This window comes from Lotus japonicus, chromosome 5, assembly GCF_012489685.1.
Source record: "Lotus japonicus ecotype B-129 chromosome 5, LjGifu_v1.2".
NCBI lineage: Eukaryota > Viridiplantae > Streptophyta > Magnoliopsida > Fabales > Fabaceae > Lotus > Lotus japonicus.
Window position 1 is genome coordinate 2,245,802 of NC_080045.1, and position 12,322 is coordinate 2,258,123.

The following is a 12,322-nucleotide window of genomic DNA, read 5'->3' on the forward strand; positions in this document are numbered from 1 at the left end:
CACGGATCGCCTCAGTGGCTTTCCCCAATTCCCCAAAACCCATTACAAAGTCGACTTTTCCCCGTCTTTCGTAAATATTTTCCCCTTCAGTTTTCCTATGCTTAAACGTTAATAAAAAATTATTTCAATTTGAATTAGTCAAGTTATGAGTTTATTTCTCAAAGTCTAAGTTTCCCAAGTCTTTAGTTTTCAAAGCTCTATTCATTCTAAGTTTTTCCAAAAACCCACCAAAAGCAATTTCCGGGGAAAGTCTAGGTATACAAACAAATGGCTAAGTCTCAACCCTTGAGCTTGGACTTGCCTAGGGCTGTTCATCCAACCCGAAATATCAAATAACACCAGATCAATGAATTCCCACTCCGTAGTCGCGTCAAAACGCACAATTCAATAACATCTCAACATCATCAGTTATAGAAAACATCATAACATCAGTTCATCAACATAATCAACATCAAAGTAAAGCATAAGTCGAATTCATCGACGCCTATCATACAGTCATAGCTAATAGTAAGTTGCCCAAACCTCGAGCTGCTCCAGCCTCATGATCTAAATCTCCTTCACACAAATGCTCTACAAAACCCGAAGTTCCTTCAACTGAACCTCAGAGAAAACAAAGCAAGATCCAAACAAAATCGATTAGTTCGATCACAATACAACCCATAAACGATAGACAAAGCATTAAAGCTTCAGAATACGACAATCGGGTACGAAAAGACAAGTTTTCGAAAACGAAAACTCCTCCCCCCCATCACTACAAGCTCTCGGCCAAAAAGGAAAAAGAGCTCCAGCTCTTTTTATTCGATCAAATCTGTTTACAAGGTAGTTTTAGGGTAAAACTAAGGCAAAGAAACTGTCGGAACAATTTTCGGACTATCGGATCGAAATACGGCTGTTCAGGGGTGTTTTGGTCCAAAATAAAAGCTCAAAACCTCAAAGTTATCAGTTCGGAAAACAAATTTGACAGCAATGATCCTAACGACATCCGTGACAACAAATCCTAAAGGCACGAAGTCAGATTACGACTTTTCGACAATAAAGTTTCGAAATGTGCGACAAAAAGGGTTTTGAATCAGTTTTTCAGATCTTGGACAACTCGATCACAATCGGCGATTACTGACGGAGGTTTTAGACTCTTGGGCATGTAGAGAAGATAACCCAAGCGAGAAATCAGGAAAAACAGACAGTTTTACAAAAAGCTCAAAACTGTGAGCACAGAAACGACTACAGAAACTCAGTAGAAACAGTAATCAGAGGTAAGAATCAAGCTAGTTACCTCGGTACCTTGAAGTAGGGACGAACTGCACGAAGATCGGTCGAGTTTTGGCGAAAAATTCTTCTCCCTTCTCTTCTCCCTAGCTCGCGGCCTCTATGGAGCAAATGAGGAGATATTTTGCTTTTTCGACTATTTATAGGCAGGTGAAATTGCGGGAAAATGAAAATTTTGCGATTCTGATTTTTGCAGCACGTTCACCGATGAATTCTAAGAGAAATTCTGGCGTTAGATTTCCAGAACTCAAAACAAATCTCTGACATTTGGGAAAAACGATATCTAAAATCCCAAAAGCGGTGTAAGTTAATCTGTCCTGAAAAACTACTTTTTGCTGTGATCGTCAGACGACAAAACTTCCTTCTGAAGAAAGATTGGAAATGTCGAAACAAATCTGGTAGCGCGAACGGAAACTTCGTTAGAAGTCCCGGAAAGAAAAAGTCTTCATCCATCGCTTGAATCTAGGGTTTAGAAGCAAAGAAATCAGCGTCGTCGAACTTCCGAACAGTGAAACCTATCGTGCGTACAGTCCAGGGTTCCGAAATGAAACGCTGGTCGAAGGAAAAATAAAGAGAACCTTTAAATTTCCCAAGGATTAGAAATCTCACTTAAAACGTTGCTCTAAAGCGAAATTAGCCTATTCTGGACACGCTCGCCATAAGGCAAGTGTGCAGACGACTCGCACTAACTCCGAAAACGACTACGCAACATTCCTCAAGCAATTCCTGAACTTTCTTCTTCATTAATCTTTCTCAAACATCAAACTCCTGTCACGCTTACACTGATTCTACGCGTGAGTCGGAAAATAACTTGCTCTGAAAATCCAGGCCTTACAATAACTACTTTGACTATTTTTGGGGAGAAAAGAGGGACGAATCTTGACTCCATTTCATGTTTGGTTGTCTTCCTTTTGGACTTCCTTAGTTGATTCTTGGGTCGTTCATCCAGCTTAGAGGCATACTTTGCCCAATCCAAATCCATGATTGTACAGCCATGAAATTCCTCGTTTCCTTATACCAAGGTGCCCTCGTGATCTCCCTTATCAAAATTTGAGAATTCTTGCCCCGATGATGGATTTCCCAAGGCTAACCTATGCAAATTTGGGTGGAAAATGAAATTTCAAGGGAAAATCTCAAGTTGGAATGGAGAGTTTGTTCCCCCGTGAACTCCCATCTCAAAATTTGAGAATTCTTGCCTCGAGGAATTATTTCCCAAGGCTGGCTGACCTATGCAAATTTGGATGGAAAGTGAGTTATCAAGGGAAAATCTCAAGTTGGAAGGGACTCTTGGTTTTCCAAGCCTGGCCTCGTTGCCCAAATGGTTACCCCATGCCAAGGTGCCCCTATGAGCTCCCATGTCAAAATTTGAGAATTCTGGCTCCGATGATGGATTTCCCAAGGATAACCTATTCGAATTTGGGTGTAAAATGAATTCTCAAGGGAAAATCTCAAGTTCGAAGGGATAGTTGGTTTGTCTTGGCATGCTTTGGGAAATCCATCATCGAGGCAAGAATTCTCAAATTTTGACTTGGGAGCTCACGGGGGTACCTAGGCTTAGGAAAACCATTTGGGTATCGAGGCATGCCATGGCAAACCAAGTTTCCCTTCCAACTAGAGATTTTCCCTTAAAAACTCATTTTCCATCCCAATTCGTATAGGTTAGCCTTGGGAAATCCATCAACGCGGCAAGAATTCCCAAATTTTGACATGGGAGCACACGGGGGGCACCTTGGCATAGGGAAACCATTTGGGCAATGAGGCATGCCATTGCAAACCAAGGGTGCCTTTCAACATGTGATTTTTCCTTGAAAACTCATTTTCCACCCATATTCGCATAGGTTAGCCTTGGGAAATCCATCAATGCGGTAAGAATTCCCAAATTTTGGCATGGGAGCTCACGGGGGCACCTTGGCATAGGGTAACCATTTGGGCAACGAGGCATGTCATGGCAAATCAAGTTTCCCTTCAAACTTGATATTTTCCCTTGAAAATTCATTTTCCACCCAAATTTGCATTAGTTAGCCTTGGGAAATCCATCAACGCGGCAAGAATTCCCAAATTTTGACATGGGAGCTCACGGGGGCACCTTGGCATAGGGAAACCATTTGGGCAATGAGGCATTCCATGGCACACCAAGACTCCCTTTTCACTTGAGATTTTTCTTTGACAAATCATTTTCCACCCATATTCGGATATGCTAGCCTTGGGAAATCCATCAACGCGGCAAGAATTCCCAAATTTTGACATGGGAGCTCACGGGGGCACCTTGGCATAGGGAAACCATTTGGGCAACGAGGCTTGCCATGGCAATCGAAGTTTCCCTTCCAACTTGATATTTTCCCTTAAAAACTCATTTTCCACCCATATTCGCATAGGTTCGCCTTGGGAAATCCATCAATGCGGTAAGAATTCCCAAATTTTGGCATGGGAGCTCACGGGGGCACCTTGGCATAGGGTAACCATTTGGGCAACGAGGCATGTCATGGCAAATCAAGTTTCCCTTCCAACTTGATATTTTCCCTTGAAAATTCATTTTCCACACAAATTTGCATTAGTTAGCCTTGGGAAATCTATCAACACGACAAGAATTTTCAAATTTTGACATGGGAGCTCACGGGGGCACCTTGACATAGGGAAACCATTTGGGCAATGAGGCATGCCATGGCAAACCAAGACTCCCTTTCAACATGAGATTTTCCCTTGAAAATTCATTTTCCACCCAAATTTGCATAGGTTAGCCTTGGGAAATCCATCATCGAGGCAAGAATTCCCAAATTTTGACATGGGAGGTCACCGGGGCACCTTGGCATAGGGAAACCATTTGGGCAACGAGGCATGCCATGGAAAACAAAGTTTCACTTTCAACTTGATATTTTCCCTTGAAAACTCATTTTCCACCCAAATATGTATATGGTTAGCCTTAGGAAATGCATCATCGGGGCAAGAATTCCCAAATTTTGACATAGGAGCTCACGATGGCACCTTGGCATAGGGAAATGTTGGTAAATCCGCAAGTGTACGGAATCCACCCGGTTTTAAATATCGAACCACAGGGATTGTGAGTGACTAAATTCAGCTTAAGCCTTGAGTATGAAGGTTTGTATTATTGAATAAGAGATATGTTGAAGTAGTAAGAAGGAAAAGAAAAAATAAAAAGACAATTCAGAAAATAACATGCTTTGGGTTCTTGTTCAACTAGTCAATTTAAGCACATCATTCTAAGCACATGAACTCATGAATCTCTCCTTGATGATATAGCCTAGTTACTCACTTATTGATTCCTCACATAAGCAATTCTCCCATACTAAAAGCTAAGCCCAATTCCTTGTGTACTTAATCATTGATATGAGGTTTTAGATCATGCAAATTCAGGCCATCAAACCACAACCCTTCCTCTATTCCTAGTAGCAAGTATAGAAGAGGTAATCCCATAACAAGTCCCTAATCTATAACAAACTTCCGTTCTATTATAGAAAAGCATAAAGCTAGCACATGTTCTAACTTGAAACATAAAGCATGGATATGAGATTCAACTAAAGAAGAAGAACATGTGGGAAAGAACTTAAGATTATAACTTAAAAGGAAAAGTCTTACAAGAAAACCAAAGTAAAAGAAGAGAGATTAGACAAGCATGGCAAGAGCCATGCTTGGCTAAGAACCTGAATTACAAGCTTGGAAGCCTTCTCTCACTCTCCTAGATGTTCCTCTCCTTCTAAACTTATGTAAAAATGGAATGGGTATCAAAGATTACAAAAGAAAATGACTAAAATCCTATTTATAGGGAAAAATCCTGAGTTTGGGATGTTCCGGGCGCTCAGGCGCCAATTCAGAGCGCCTGAGCGCCAATTCCATGCTGAAAAAGTGCCTCTGGGAGGTAATTGGCGCCTAGGCGCCAATTCATAGCGCCTAGGCGCTCAGACTCGCTGGAAAGTCCCTTGATCTTCATTTTAACTCCTCTTTATGCCTCTTTAAGCCTCCCTTCAATTCACCAAGCTTCTTGACCTTCCTTCTTCTTCAGTTTCAGACCTGATTACTCTCATCAAAGCTCAAGGAAAAATATCAAGAATACCAACCATTTAATTGCACAAGGGACTCAAAACTAATGACAATTAACAAAAGACTCAAACTGTACTAAAATGCAACTAAAGCCCTTATAAAACTACAAAATTACTAAACTAATGCAAATGCACAAATAAAAGTTAAAATGCATGAGAATGCATGAAACACTACAAGAGACATAAGAAAAAGACTCAAAACTAACAAAGAAAAACCCTAAAAACATCATATAAACCCGGGTCATCAGGAAACCATTTGGGCAACGAGGCATGCCATGGCAAACCAAGTTTCCCTTCCAACTTGATATTTTCCCTTGTAAACCCATTTTCCACCCAAATATGAATATGTTAGCCTTGGGAAATCCAACACAGGGGCAAGAATTCCCAAATTTTGACATAGGAGCTCACGGGGGTACCTTGGCTTAGGGAAACCATTAGGGAAATGAGGCATGCCAAGACAAACCAACTATCCTTTCCAACTTGAAGTTTTCCCTTAAAAACTCATTTTCCACCCAAATTCGAATAAGTTAGCCTTGGGAAATTCATCCTCGAGGCAAGAATTCTCAAATTTTGACATTGGAGCTAATGGGGGCACCTTGACATAGGGAAATCATATGGGTAACGAGGCATGCCATGGAAAACCAAGCATCCTTTCCAACTTGAGATTTTCCCTTGAGAACTCAGTTTCCACCCAAAGGATGAATTTCGTCCCCGAGGATGGATTTCCCAAGGCTATAGGGAAACCATTTGGAAACCGAGGCCAGCAGTGGCAAACCAAGAGTCCCTTCAAACTTGAGATTTTCCCATGAAAACTCATTTTTCATCCAAATTTGCATAGGTTAGCCTTGAGAAAGAAATCCTCGAGGCAAGAATTCACAAATTTTGACAAGGCAGTTCACGGGGGCACCTTGGCACAGGGAAACCCTTTGTGCAACAAGGCCAGCCGTGGCAAACCAAGGCTCCCTTCCAACTTAATATTTCCCTTGAAAACTCATTTACCACCCAAATTCGCATAGGTTAGCATAGAGAAATCCATTCTCGAGGCCAGAATTCTCAAATTTTGAAATGGGAACTCACGGGGGCACCTTGACACATTGGGAAACCATTTTGGCAACGAGGAAAGCTGTGGCAAACCAAGAGTCCCTTCCAACATGAGATTTTCCCTTGAAAACTCTTATTCCACCCAAATTCGCAAAGGTTAGCCTTAGGAAATCCATCATCGGGACGTAAATTCTCAAATTTTGACATGGGAGTTCACAAGGGCACCTTGGCATAGGGAAACCATTTGGGAAATGAGGCATGACAAGACAAACCAACTATCCCTTCCAACTTGAATTTTCCCTTAAAAACTCATTTTCCACCGAAATTCGCATAGGTAGCCTTGGGAAATCCATCACCGGGGCAAGAATTCTCAAATTTTGACATGGGAGCTCACGGGGGCAACTTGGCTTAGGAAAACCATTTGGGCAATGAGGCATGCCATGACAATCTAAATCTCCCTTCCAACTTGAGATTTTCCCTTTAAAACTCATTTTCCACCCAAATTCGCATTGGTTAACCTTGGGAAATCTATCCTCGAGGAAAGAATTCTCAAATTTTTACATTAGAGCTCATGGGAGCACCTGGGCATAGGGAAACCATTTGGGCAACGAGGAATTTCATGGCAAACCAAGTTTCTTTCCAACTTGAGATTTTCCCATGAAAACTCATTTTCCACCCAAATTTGCATAGGTCAGCCTTGGGAAATCCATCATTGGGGCAAGAATTCTCAAATTTTGATATGGGAGATCACGGGGGAACCTTGGCATAAGGAAACGAGAAATTTCATGGCAAACCAAGTCTCCCTTCCAACTTGATATTTTCCCTTGAAAACTCATTTTCCATCTAAATTTGCATCGGTTAGCCTTGGAAATCTATCATCAGGGCAAGAATTCTTAAATTTTTACATGAAAGTTCACGGGGGAACCTTGGCTTAGGGAAACCATTTGGGAAATGAGGCATGCCAAGACAAACATACTATCCCATCACCCTTGATATTTTCCCTTGAAAACTCATTTTCCACCCAAATTCGCATTGGTTAGCCTTGTGAAATCCGTCATCGGGGGTAAGAATTCTCAAACTTTGACATGAGAGCTCAATGAGGCACCTTGGCTTAAGGAAACCATTTGGGCAATGAGGCATGCCATGATGAACCAACTCTCCCTTCCAACTTGAGATTTTTCCTTGAAAACTTATTTTACAACCAACTTCGCATAAGTTAGCCTTGGGAAATCCATTATTGGGGCATGAATTCTCAAATTTTGATATGGGAGATCACGGGGGCACCTTGGCATAAGGAAATGTGGAATTACATGGCAAACCAAGTCTCCCATGAAACTTGGTAGTTTCCCTTGAAAACTGATTTTCCATCTAAATTTGCATAGGTTAGCCTTGGGAAATTCATTCTCAGGGCAAGAATTCTCAAATTTTGACATGAGAGTTCACGATGGCACCTTGGCGTGAATATTTTTTTTCATTCTCTTTTCAAATAGAAGACTTAACATAATGAAGACTCAACCCAAAGATAAACATAAAGTAAGTGGAGATAGTGCCCGCAGGCGAATAAGTACATCCCATGGTCAGAGCCTTGAGTTTTATGAATACAGTTTTCAAGAAGATAAGTCAGCCCCAAAGGGCCTTCGAAAGACTTCCTATGCCCGACAAACTCCCTATGATCCTCCTGGAAGAGAACCACACAAAAGCTAATAGTTGGGGACCTACCCTGCCCCAAAATGAGAAATGACAACCAGAGATGTGAAAACAATCCCCCATATACTACATTCCTAACATCGACCCTCATCCGATCATGCATGAAGTCCGGGTCCACGTCGAAGGCTCAGTAGTAGTCATTGCGCTCAGGATCCTCCCCGAACGACGAACCATCTTGAATCAGCTGTTGGACGTCTGGCAGCAGGCCGACCGCCCAAACACAACCATACACACAAAGCCAAGGCGCTAGGGTCAACTCACAGAATATAATAGATAATACAAACAACATGTGAAGAATAAGGGGGCATATATATATGTTGTATATATACATATAACTTATGTATTGCCTACCCTAAGGTATATACATAACATATTTATCAACACCAAATCATCAAGATATATAACGATTGTTTTTCGACATCAAATCACAAATGACAATTGAATCTTCAACACATCAACAAATATAGTTAGGTGCATGGCGTGCCAATGCAATGTCATGCTCAAAAGATGATCCGGATAAAATGTCACCATCTCGATGGATGGGACAAGCCAAGAATCTCGCTCCGCTAAAGCATCTCGCTTTTATGAAGCATCTCGCTCCTGTGAAGTAGCACTCTCCTGTGAAGCATCTTGCTCCAATGAAGCATCTCGCTCCGATGAAGTCCGATCTGAGATCGTCCTTCGGAAAGCAACACACTTTCCAAGAAATGTATGCATGAATGCAATATGGTTAGCCAAACAACGAAACGTCCTCACCAAGGTACGCGTGTCTAGCTAGAGTACATTGTCTCTACAATACCCTAAGGTAAACAAGGAAGCGCTAGTCGCACTTGGTAACTTTCCTAGTCACTTTGGCTCACCGTCTCGATGGCCAACCAAACTGCTCCACGAGCAAAAGAATGCATCTCGCACTCAGTGACCTTTCAAGTTACCATGGCTCACCATCTCGATGGCCAAACAACTCATCAACGATTAGGGAGAATGCTGCTCGCATTCTGTGACTTCTCGTCACAACAACTCATCCTCTTGAAGACTGAACCAAATGCTCAAGGAGCAAGGAGTGTCATCCGCACTCAGTGACTGTCCCAGTCACAACTCTAGGATCGCCGACACTTCCCGTTTTCAAACTTATTTCAGATCCTAAGTCTTTTCCAAGAAATTGTTATTACTATTTGAAGATGTTCTATCTTTGGTTAGTGCATTATGAATTTCATTTATGAAGTCAAGTTTCGTTTCTCTTTTGTTCCAAAACTCTATAAGTAAAAAGATCTCAATAAACCCAAGTAATTCCCCGGGAAGGTCTCGATCCTAAAATGACTATGGCTTAGACCTCCGGTCGAAGCCTGCCTAACATTTCCCAAACCTCGTCATTAGCATGGCATAACATCACGTTTTCCCCACACTCCAAAATCATATAATCAAGTATTATCTCAAATAAGTACAATTCAATAGAGCATATACAAAACATCATAAACTCAGCAGAAATAATGGCATATAGCTCAGTTGAATAACAATATCAATATAACAATAATTCAGTGCGGAAATCATAAGACGGAAACCAGTAAACGACCGAAGCCTCTCAGAAAACGGAGACACACGTCTCATATAAGTTTTACTCGGCCGAAGCCTCCAGAAAACATTTTCCAGTCAATCACAATCAAGTGCATAAACAATAAATCAAGTCGAATTCATCGACGCCTAAAACATTAGCTAGAAAGGTAAGTTTCCCTAACCTTGAGTTGTTCCAGCCTCGCGGTGTAGGTCTCACTCACAAGCTTGTTCAGTCAACCCCAAAGTTTCCACAATTGAACCTTTGAGCAAACAAAGCAATAATGAATCAAAACAAGTCGATACAGTCGAAACAATCCTAACTAATGTTCGACAAAGCTCAAGAAGCTTCAGAGTACAACATTTAGGCACGAATGGGAGGCTTTCCCCGAATGGATGAGTTTTGACTCGATTAAAGTTTTGTACATAAACACTTCATTCGCTAAAACGTGCATAACTCGAGCTACCGAACTCGGAATGACACGAAACCGACGCCAAAATTTCGACAATTGAAAGGGCTACACTATAACTCAGGTCATACAGACCCAAAAATTATTTTTGGACACGGTCCAATTACTACAAGTTTCGGCCAGTGCTAGAAACAGGGTTTTCCCAAACTTCTTCTTCGATCTAAATTAATTCCTAGGTATTCTTAGGCAATATCTAGGCCAGAGAAACTCTCAGAAAAATTATCGGGTCGAAAACTAACACAGGGGTATTTTGGTCAGTGTTTTTAGCTCGAAAACTCAAAGTTGGAATTTCAGAAAATAAATTAGATGGGTACGTTCCTAAAATTATTTAGAACAACTAATCCTACTGAGGCTAACCTCAGTCGCAAGTTTTAGATGATAAAAACAGAAACTTTAGAAGAAATGGGTAATTTTCACAGTTATAGAGATCTAGGACAAACCGGCTGGAATTTGGCGATAATAATGACGTATTCTTGTTCTTGGGTACGAAGAAAATATATTTAGACACTAAAATCAACCTATTTGGACAGTTTTACGAAAAGGTCAAAACTTGGAGCACAGAAAGACATAACAAAAAGCGACGGAATTTAAGATCAGAAGAAAGAAATAACATCAGTACCTCGAGGCCTACGCGTAGCAACGAACAGAGCAACGATCAGGCAAGAACCGGAAAAAAAGTCTTCCTCCTCTCTCCCTCAAGCTCACCCACGGCCAACAAAGAAAATGAAAAGAATGGTGTGATTTTTTTGAGTTTTTGAAGTCCTATTTATAGGAAATTGAAAACGTGAGAAAATGATTATTTCGCGATTCCGATTTTTCCTACTGATTCCAACGTATTTTAGACACGATATTCTTCCCGCAGAATCTTCTAATTCTTCAAAGAAATATAGTATGATTTTTGGTTTTCGAGGCTTGTTTTTAATGTTTACAGGCTTAAAATGCACTTTATGGTTTTGACCTCGGATGCAGAAACTTCCTTCTGAAGAAAGATTTGGAACGTCGATTAGAGTGGGCTTATGCGGATGAAATCTTTATTTGAAGCTCCGAACAGAAAAAGTCTTCATCGTAGGTTAATTTAATAGCTCTAGAAAAACCAGGGATTCAGTTTCGGCAAACCTCCCGGTATCGGAAATGAGTGTTCGTAAATTCCAGGGTTTCGTATTAATCTGCTTGTCGTAGGAAGATATACGAGCAATTCTGTATATCTCCAGAATTCTTATGACTTAATTTCTTTAGTGTTTTAAGAGTACTTTGGCTCTATATAAACGCACTCGTTCTAAGACAGTCATGTAAATGAGTCAAGTTATCGAATAAATTGACTACAGGGATAGAATTAATTAATCCATGAATTTTCTTCTTCATTAAATTATTTTTAAACAGCAACCACTTATGTAAATTCCTTTCACGTTGTATTAAATCCTAATTGTGAACAGGAAATTAATTAATTTATTCTAAGCTTTAAAAATCCGAGTCTCACAACGGGGGCACCTTGGCATAAGGAAACGAGGAATTTCATTGCAAACCAAGTCTCCCTTCCAACTTGATATTTTCCCATCAAAACTCATTTTCTATCTAAATTTGCATCGGTTAGCCTTGGAAATCTATCATCGGGGCATGAATTCTCAAATTTTGACATGAAAGTTCACGGAGGAACCCTGGCTTAGGGAAACCATTTGGGAAATGAGGCATGCCAAGACAAACATACTATCCCATCCAACTTGATATTTTCCCTTGAAAACTAATTTTCCACCCAAATTCGCATTGGTTAGCCTTGTGAAATCCGTCATCAGTGTAAGAACTCTCAAATTTTTACATTAGAGCTCATGGGAGCGCCTGGGCATAGGGAAACCATTTGGGCAACGAGGAATTTCATGGCAAACCAAGTTTCTTTCCAACTTGAGATTTTCCCATGAAAACTCATTTTCCACCGCATAGGTAAGCCTTGGGAAATCCATCATTGGGGCAAGAATTCTCAAATTTTGATATGGGAGATGACGGGGGCACCTTGGCATAAGGAAACGAGGAATTTCACGGCAAACTAAGTCTCCCTTCCAACTTGGTAGTTTCCCTTGAAAACTCATTTTCCATCTAAATTTGCATAGGTTAGCCTTAGGAAATTCATCCTCAGGGCAAGAATTCTCTAATTTTGACATGGGAGTTCACGAGGGCACCTTGGAATAGGGAAACCATTTGGGAAATGAGGCATGCCAAGACAAACCAACTATCCCTTCCAAC